This window comes from Mobula birostris, chromosome 4, assembly GCF_030028105.1.
Source record: "Mobula birostris isolate sMobBir1 chromosome 4, sMobBir1.hap1, whole genome shotgun sequence".
Classification (NCBI taxonomy): domain Eukaryota; kingdom Metazoa; phylum Chordata; class Chondrichthyes; order Myliobatiformes; family Myliobatidae; genus Mobula; species Mobula birostris.
In genome coordinates, this window is record NC_092373.1 from 171,773,161 (window position 1) to 171,783,030 (window position 9,870).

Below are 9,870 nucleotides of genomic sequence, written 5' to 3' on the forward strand. Positions count from 1 at the left end.
TAATAACCATAACAGAATCAGTGAAAGACCGTCCAACTAGGGTGTTCAACCAGAGTGCAGAAGACAACAAACTGTGCAAATACAAAAAGAAGAAATAATAACAATAAATATATAAACAATAAATATTGAGAATAAATATTGAGATGAGGAGCCCCTCAAAGTGAGTGCATTGGTTGTGGGAACATTTAAATGATGGGGCAAGTGAAGTTGAGTAACGTCATCCCCTTTGATTCAAGACCCTGATAGTTGATAGGTAGTAACTGTTCCTGAAGCTGGCAGTATAATTCCTAAGGCTCTCGTAGCCTCTTCCTGATGGTAGCAGCGAGAAGAGTTCATGTCCTGGTTGGTGGGGTCCCTGATGATGGATGCTGCTTTTCTGTGACAACGTTTCATGTAGATGTGCTCTATGGTTGGGAAGGCTTTAACTGTGATGGAGAAGGCTGTATCCACTTCTCTTTGTCGGATTTTCCATTCAAGGGCATTGGTGTTTCCATACCTGGCTGTGATGCAGCTAATCAATATACTCTCCACTAGACATATACTTTATACTTTATACTTTATTGTCGCCAAACAATTGATACTAGAACATACAATCATCACAGTGATATTTGATTCTGTGCTTCCCACTCCCTGGATTACAAATCGATAGTAAATATTAAAAATTTAAATTATAAATCATAAATAGAAAATAGAAAACTGGAAAGTAAGGTAGTGCAAAAAAAATGAGAGGCAGGTCCATATATTCAGAGGGTACAGCCCAGATCCGGGTTTGTCATTTGTCAAGACGTTTGTCAAAACATACAGAGTCACACTAAAAATCTAAAAATCCTATCCTTTCCAAGCTGCCAATGGACTATTTTGTGCTACAAATAAATAGAAAACTTCATGCTTGAATATAAGAATATAGGAGCAGGAGTAGGCCCCTTGGCCCCTCAAGCATGATCCATCATTCAATCCAATCATATCTGTTCCACACCAGCTCTCAACACCTCTTCTGTGCACTCAACTGGAAACCTGGCATTTGAACATTGATTTGATGACTTTATAGATGAAGTAGAATGCTCTTTCTTCACACATCAGCTAAAGTTAAAGTCAAAATTAAGTTTAATGCTGTATGCACTGTACTTGTAAGCACAAATGCAATGAAAAAGTTACTTGCAGCAGCATCGTAGGCATATAGCATCATAGCCATATAGTATCAGGTAAGCAGCATACATAAGAAAAGCACATTATTTTTACAAGAAAGTACACAATTAGGACAAAAGAACAAAGTCCATTTTAGTGCAAAGTGGTCAAAGTAGTCATGGTGTTGCTAAACTATGGTGATTAGGGTTTTGACGGTTGATTCAAGTACTGAATGGTTGAAAAGATATAGCTGTCCTTGAACTTGATAGTGTAGGACTTCAGGCTTCTGTACCTCCGGCCCAATGGTAACTGTGAGAAGATGCATGGTCTGGAAGGTGGGGATCTTTGATGATAGACGTTACCGTCTTGACACAGTATCTCCTGTAGATACCACCAGTGGTGGGGAGGGTTGTGTTCATGATCTACAGGCCAGCACGATAGCATAGTGGCTAGCACAACACTTTACAGTGCAGGCGATCAGGGTTCAAGTCCCACTACTACCTGTTTTGCTCTTGATTGTGTGGGTTTACTCCAGGTGCTCCGGTTTCCTCCCACAATCCAAAGACGTAACCAGTTGGTAGGTTAATTGGTCATTGTAAATTGTCCCGTGATTAGGCTAGGATTAAATTGGAAGCCTGCTGGGCAGAGTGGCTGAAAGGGCTGGAAAGGCTTATTCTGTGCTGTATTTCAATAATAAATAAATAAAATCTGCATCTTCTTGCCTTCTGTATGCCCATGTTGACGTACCAGACCATGCTGAAACCAGTCAGGATATTTTCAACAGTACATCTGTAGAAGTTTGTTAGAGTGTTCAGTGACAAGCCAAACCTTTTTGAGAAAGTAAAGACACTGGTACGCCCTCCTTGTGATTGCAACTGTGTGTTAGGTCCAGTTCAGAGAATCTATTATGCTCACATCCGGAAATTTAAAGCTGCCGACCCTCTCCACCATCAATCCCCCAATGTAGACTGGCATATATTCTGAAGTCAACAATCAGCTATTTAGTTTTACTGATATTGAGCGAGAAATTATTGCTGCAGCAGCAATCAACCAGGATATGCTCCAGTATGTTAGCTCATCATCAGCAATGATTTGTCCAACAACGGCAGCATCATAGGCGAATTTGATATGAATATCAAATTTGCATGAAGAAAGTATAATGGCAGTAGTCAATGTGAGTGCTCTGCACTAATGGGCTATAGGATTAAAATGAACATATTGCATGGCATATGCATCGACAGATGGTATACAGTACATACTAGGTTGAATAAAGGAAGCATGATCTATATTTGGGGTATCAACCTCAGTGCCCAAAAGACCAGTTGTTAATTCCATTAAGCTTCAGGACAATCCAGCAATGTTGGGACTCTGAAAAAAAAGGGGAATGCGGCAGTTTGAAGTAGACCTGCTCCTCAACCATAACTGGGAAAGAATCTTCTACATCGACCTTTGTTTACTTGAAAACTTTGCAGTAAGGAGTGCTTTCAAATATTAACAAATGCTCTGGGACCTCCTAACAAACATTGGCACACTCCTCAGGTGCCCCAGTAAGTATTAACACATTCCTAAAGAGATTCTGCAAATATTAACCTACCCCTGAGCACAACCTGCAAATATTAAAAGTGCTCATCCTGCAAATGTTAACACACTCACAATAACACCTCGCAAATGTTACCGAAGCTCCCGGGAAGTGCCTCCAAATACTGACAGACTCACAAGGATTCCCTGTCCTAATTTTTACAAGATGTGCATCTGACACTCATGAGAAGGTCAGGAAAATGCAGAACCATTTTGGGAATCTGGGAACAGGCTGATGGCCTAGAATCCACTCTTAGAGCTCTGCTGCATGTTAATGAAGTGAAGCTCTCACTGCAGTTATGCCTTACCAAAGAAATTCCATTAGACGTGTGCAGTCTGCATCCAGATGAGTGCTTCGTTCAGTGTAATGTAGAATGAAGCACAAACAAGATTTATTGGGGTGTTTTACTCCTACATCCTACCGGAACCAAACGCAAAGCTGGTAACCATTATTCTGCCAGTACTCCCTGCTGCCTCAGAAAAGCAGTCAACATGATCAAAGACCCCACCCACTCCAGGCATACTTTCTTCTCCCCACTTCCATTAGGCAGAGGGAACAAAAGCTTGAAATCATGCACCACCAGGCCTATAGAAAGCTGCTATCCCACTCTTTAGGACTACTAAAGAGACCCTTTGATAAGATGGACTCTTGACCTCACGATCTACCTTGTGACGTCTTTGCCCCTTATTGCCTAACTGCACCGCACTTTCTCTGCAACTGTAGCTGTACTGCTATATTCAGCATTTTGTTATTCCCTTGTTATTCTGCTATTCTGTTTTTCCCTTGTACAAGCTCAATGTATTTACATTTTCAAATGATCTGTATGGCTGTCTTGCAAAACAAAGTTTTTTTTACCGTATATCAGTACACATTGCAATAATAAACCAAGTCCAATTCCATTTCTGATATCCCTCTGATCTGTACAGAATCCATCTCTGCTATCTTTCAGAAGTGCATTCCAACTGCCACTGCGTTAAAATAGTAGACTGGAGAAGCTGAGGTTATTTTCTCTGAAGCAAAGAATGAGAGGGGATTTGACAGTCTAAGATCCTCCTCTAGCTTACATGGATTCAAACAGCTTGGAAGCAGGCCCTTTACCCACGCATATGTCAAGCAACCATCTACATTAATCCATTTTTGACTCCCCATGTTCCCATCAACTTCTGTCTTATTCTTCCACTCACCTACGCACTAGGAGCAATCTACAGTGGTCATTTAGTCTGGCAAACCACAGGAGGCTGCTATCCTGAGAGAATGATTCAAGAAATAGATTTAAAACTCCAATTTAAAGTCAGATACGAGGAATTTGGATTTTTTGATGCAGAGTATAGAATCTGTTGCCTATTCGGGCAGTGGAATCTGAGTTAATCATGGCTTTCAGAAGGAATTGGGTAGGCACCTAAGGATTGCAGAAAAGAGCAGAGAAATGGGACTACTGGAAATTCTCCACTTGGAGTCAGAATGAACTTGATGGGCCAAATGTTTTCCTATTGCTACAGCCATTCCTGTGATTCAGTCAACCTTTTCTTAAGGTGCACATGAGGTGATATCTCACAGTGCAGACAGCATTAAAAAAATCCTGTTAGTAAAGGAATCTTAGGTGTAACTCTTAATTCATCTATTCCTCATGTGTTGACACTGAACCAGATTACCAAGGGTTAAAAATCATGGAAGAGAAGGCTTTTCAATATTTCCCCCTTTTATCTATCTGTTTGCACAACTCATTCCGTTTTGTTCCAGCATCAGTCAAGGAATTTAATTGAAAACAAACTCAGTGTCTAAGGAATAACTTGACTGGCACTGATAAGTAATCCTGTTTAAGATGTCAGATTCTGAGTGTTCTTCCTAAATCTGTAGCTCCAAACAAAAGGTGAATATTTGGTCAGTGTTCCTCTGATAGGGCCAGAATGAACCCTGTTATTACTCTGAACCATGACCCAGTGGCGTATGTAAGGTATGGCAGGTATGGCACGTGCCCTGGGTGCCACTTGAAGGGGGCGCCACTGAGCAGTTTCTATTAAAGTCAGACAAGTCATCCTCGGAGAGTGAAAAAAGAATTTTCTTCAGATGTATAATCTGTCTTTGTATCATGAGTGAGAAGCACTAGGATGGTCTTATTTCAGACCATTGTGTAAGAAGACTATGAAACATTTCTTCATGAAGAAGAAGAAAAGTGGAGCTGAAGGACGGAAGAGACGAAAGTTGGAGGTGGAGGAAGCCAAGAAATCAAGCAAGTTCTTCATTCCCTTCTTTGAAAAGCCCCGAACAAGTAGTTCGACACGTTCCATGGAGTCACCTGCACCTGCTACAAGTTTGTTAGAATCCGAAGGTGAATTAAGTACAAATGTGTCACAAGCCGAGGAGGAAGTCAAGTCAGATAAATCCAAGTATTATGAGGTTAAGAGTGAGGCTGCCACAGAGACGTGGACATAACAGGAGGGGAAGTCGATGGTGGTCGTGGTGATGTTGAGTTCATTGACGAGATTTTACCTGACGAGATTGAACCTGATGACACTGAACCTAGTAAACTGGATGGTGTCAAAGAGCCTCGAACTGTCATACCAGAAGTGATTGAACAGCATGACATTGGACTTGAAGTTCGACAAGGATACTGGAAAAGCAATTCTGCTTGACGCGTTGAGAACAGAAATAATAAAGCTGGGTTCAAAGTATTTCCAGAACAGTGAGGGGCCTTTCCTACCAACAAATAACCACTCAATGAACAAAACTTGGTTCCAGAGGAAATTGGGAAATGGTCGTGGTGAGGCGGTGACTCGCTCATGGCTGGTCTATTCCCCTTCTAAAAAGTCTGCATCTTGTATCTGTTGTCTTCTCTATTCCCGGTCAGACCATCAATCCTCATTGGATCAGGAAAGTGGATTCAGCCAGTGGAAAGCACCTGAAAGGATTAGTGTTCATGAAAGTGCCAAGAATCATCGGGAATGCTTCACACTGTGGAAAGAAATGGACAGAAATTTAGCTGGAAACAGAGGAGTTATTGATACGGTATTTCAGTCACAAATTGAGTAGGAAAAGCAGAAGTGGCGTGATATCTTGACGAGAATCCTTCACTGCATAAAATTCCTTGTGACTCAGAACCTGGCTTTGCGAGGACACAGGGAGAAACTTCAGCTAGACGATGACTCCAATGTGGGAAATTTCCTTGGCTTACTGAAACTACTGGCCATCTTTGACCCTGTCATAAAAGAACACCTCACTCATTTGGAAAGTCATCCTAGATCCACGTCTTATCTTTCACTGCGTGCCCAGAACGAATTCATTCACATGATGGCATCCACTGTTCACCAGAGTTTACTGAGAAGCATTCGTAAAGCCAAGTACTATGGTCCCATGTTCGACTCAACTCCTGATCAGACACACCCTGAGCAGATGTCAGAAGTAGTGAGGTATGTGGAAGTTGATTTTCAGAGGAAAACAGTCCACGTTAGAGAGTCCTTGCTTGGTTTTATTCAGATAATCCAGAAGGATGCTGAGAGCTTGGTTGAAGACATCTTGAAACAGCTAGAGAAGGACAAAATGGAGCTACAAGATTGTCGGTCACAGTGCTATGACAACGCTGCTGTGATGGCTGGACACAGAAGTGGTGTTCATCAAAGAATAAGTGAGAAAAACAACCTGGCAGTGTTTGGGAATTGTGACAATCACTCACTCAACTTGGTGGGTGTACATGCAGCCAAGCAGGATACAACAATGGTCACATTTTTTGGAACCATCGAAGCTCTCTACGTGTTTTTCTCTTGTTCAACACAGCATTGAGAAAAACTCAAAAATGCCATGCTTGTGGTTGTGAAGTTGGAGTCCAAAACCAGGTGGAGTGCAGTGAAGTCCGTCAACAAGTACCTTGAGGAGATACTTCAAGTTCTCCAGGACATGATAGACAATGAAGACGAACCAGTGAAACAAGAAGTGACGCAAGCCAGCTGTACAACTGCATGTTGAGTTATGATTTTCTGATTTTTCTAGGATTTTGGAACAAAGTACTCATTCGCATTGACCGTATTCAAAAGAGGCTGCAGGATCCTAGCATGAACTTCCACGATGCTGCCCTGGATTTGAAAGCCCTCTGAGATCATTTTTATGATGAAAGAGAAGTATTGGTCAGTGAGTCACTCAAAGCAGGAGTTGGTCTCTGTCAAGAATGGAATATTGAAGTTGAAAGAGGTCAGAGACGAAAGAAACGAATGGCTGATGAGTACTTGAGAGACGCTGGGAGGAAATGGAAAGAGTCATGAACGGAACACTCGGCTGTCTTCACAGAGAAATGGGAGAAAGGTTCGCTTGTTTGGATGACACTAATGCCAAGTTTGGGTTCCTTCTCGATGTCGAGGGACTATGTTACGGTGCTGACAATAACGACCTAAAGAAGAAGTGCGAAAATTTGGGCGAATTATACAGCTCTGATGTTGATGGACAGCAGCCATATGAAGAAATTTTGGATTGCAGAATGTTGCTATCAAGGCGGGTCAACATGAAAATATTAAGACCTGAAGAGCTTTGTGAACTTATGTTCAGTATGGAGATGAAGGCGTCTTCCCCAATCTTCGCATTGCTATTCAGATAATGCTGACCATCGCAGTTTCCATCGCCAGCTGTGAGAGATCATTCAGCAAGTTAAAACTAATACTTTCATATTTGAGAGCTTCCATGGGTCAGGGCAGACTCTGTGATCTTGCTCTGCCGAATGTAGAAAGAGACGAAACTGAAAAAACTGACTTTGATCACATCATAGACCAATTTGCATCAGTGAAAGCAAGGAAGCTGCAGTTATAATTTTCATGTAGTGCTATAATTTGTTAATTAAAAGATTAATGAGCTTGACTTGTATTTTTGAGCTGATATTATGGCAAAGTTATCTAAAAGATGGGTGTCAGATGTTTGGACAGGAGCGCAATTTCAGTGCTTGTCATAGGTGCTATTTTCCGTAGATACGCCTATACCAAGACCAATACAAACATTATGGCCTGAGGGGCCTGTTTCTCTGCTGTACTGTTCCAGGAGTTGAAGTGAGTACATTGACTTTAATACTGCCTCTGAGAATAACTCCTTAATCTTTACAACCCTTGGTGGTTTGAGTTTACTTTCACAATGAAAAACAGCAGATACAAACAATCTGCTGGTGTTGCTGTGGGTGGTGGAAAGGAAATGGAGATGTTTTGGGTAGTAACCCTGCACCAGGACTGAGAGTGGAGAGGGGAGATAGGCAATATAATGCAGAGAGAGCGAATGGTGAAAGTAGGGTGGCAGCAAGTAATTAGTGAACCGAGGTGAAGGATGAAAGTTAGATCGAGCCAGATAGGGGAAGGGAGGGGTGGAGTCAGAGACAGAGTTTGAAGGAGGCCGAGAAAAAAGTGGAAGCTGGAGCCAGATGGGTTGAGGGGAGGATGAAGATAGAGACAAGGAATTGGAGGGAGAAGCAGAAACACAAAGGGCTACAAGTGCTGGAGACTGTTAAGTCAGGGAGGGAATCATAAGGGAAAAAAGAAAATCAGATGGATTCAGAATCAGAAGGGAAATGGGTATCCAGTGCATAAAATGTGTGCATTAGTAGGTAGATGGAACTAAAAGATGAGAGCGATAAAAATATGTGATGATGGGAGGAAGGCTGGAGGGGATGTACAGTATGGGAGAGATTTAAATAGTTCTATCGTACAATAAGTTGGACTCTTGACCTCACAATCTGGCTCGTTATGATCTTGCACCTTATTGATTACCTGCACTGCACTTTCTCTACAGCTGTTACACTTTATCTTACATTGCTATTGTTCTACCTGAATGCGCAGTGTAATGATCTGATCTGTATGAACAGTATACATGTTTTTACTGTATTTCGGTACTTGAAGCAATAATAAACCAATTCCAATACAAATGTTTAAATAGGTGGCATTTCAGATAGCGTAGAAGGTTACGAAAAATTACAGAGGGATCTTGATCAGCTCGGTATGTGGGCTGAGGATTGGTAAATGGCTTTCAATCTACATAAGTGTGCTGTATCACATTTTGTGGGATCTAACCAATATAGGACTTAAACAGAGAATAGTAAGGCCCTAAAGAATGTTATGAAATAGAGGAACAAGGGAGTTCAAGTGCAAAGTTCACTGAAAGAGATTTCACAGGTAGATAGATTAAAGAAGAAGGTACTTGACACATTAACCTTCATCAGTCAGGGCACTGAGTATAGAAACTGGGAAGATGTGTTCGGTAGTTAAATAAGACATTGGTGAGACTACACTTGGAGTATTGTGTACAGTTTTGGTCACACTATTATAGGAAAGGTATTATTAAACTAGAAAGAGTGCAGAAAAGATTTCTCAGGATGTTGCCAAGGCTTGGGGGCCTGAGTCACAAGGAGAGGTTACGTAGACTAGGACCTTATTCTATGAAATGTAGGAGATTGCGGGGTGACCTGATTAAGGTATATAAGATCATGAGGTGCATAGACAGGGTGAAAGCACATTGTATTTTTTCCTCAGGGAGAGGGTGCTAAAAACAAGAAGACAAAAAATTAAGATCAGAGGTAAGAGATTTAAATCGGACATCAGGGGCAGCTTCTTCATGCAAGGAAAGGTGGGGATTTGGAATGAGCACAGTGCAGATAAATAATTATATCATTTAATAGACATTTGTATATGAATAGGAAAAGTTTAGAAGAATACGAATCAAATTCCAGCAAATGGGACTAGCTCAGGGTGGCAACAAACTGTCTAGTGGATGGAGCATGTCTGTTGGACTGTCTATTGAACTGGCTCAGTGGATGGAGCATCACCTGTGATTCTAAAGGAACTGTCAGCGTTTTGGGTTGAAAATTCAGCATGAGTCTTGAAACATCAACATTTGCTCACCCAGCAACCTTCCACCACTCCCCCTGCCAACAAAACTGCTCAACCTGCTAAGTTCCTCTCGGAGATCTTTTGTTTCTCTGCATTCTTGCATCTACAGTTCCCTGTGTCTCTACTTCAGGCAGACATCTTGGTCAGCATGAATGAGTTGGACTGAAGGGTCTGTTTCTGTGCTGTTTCAAACTATGATTCCTAAAGCCTGATTTGACAATCTGACCTAAACTATGGCCCATGTAATGTTAGGGATTTTAACCCTTTTTTGTTGTTATAATATTCAATAAGATCATGGCTGATATGTCACCAGAGCCT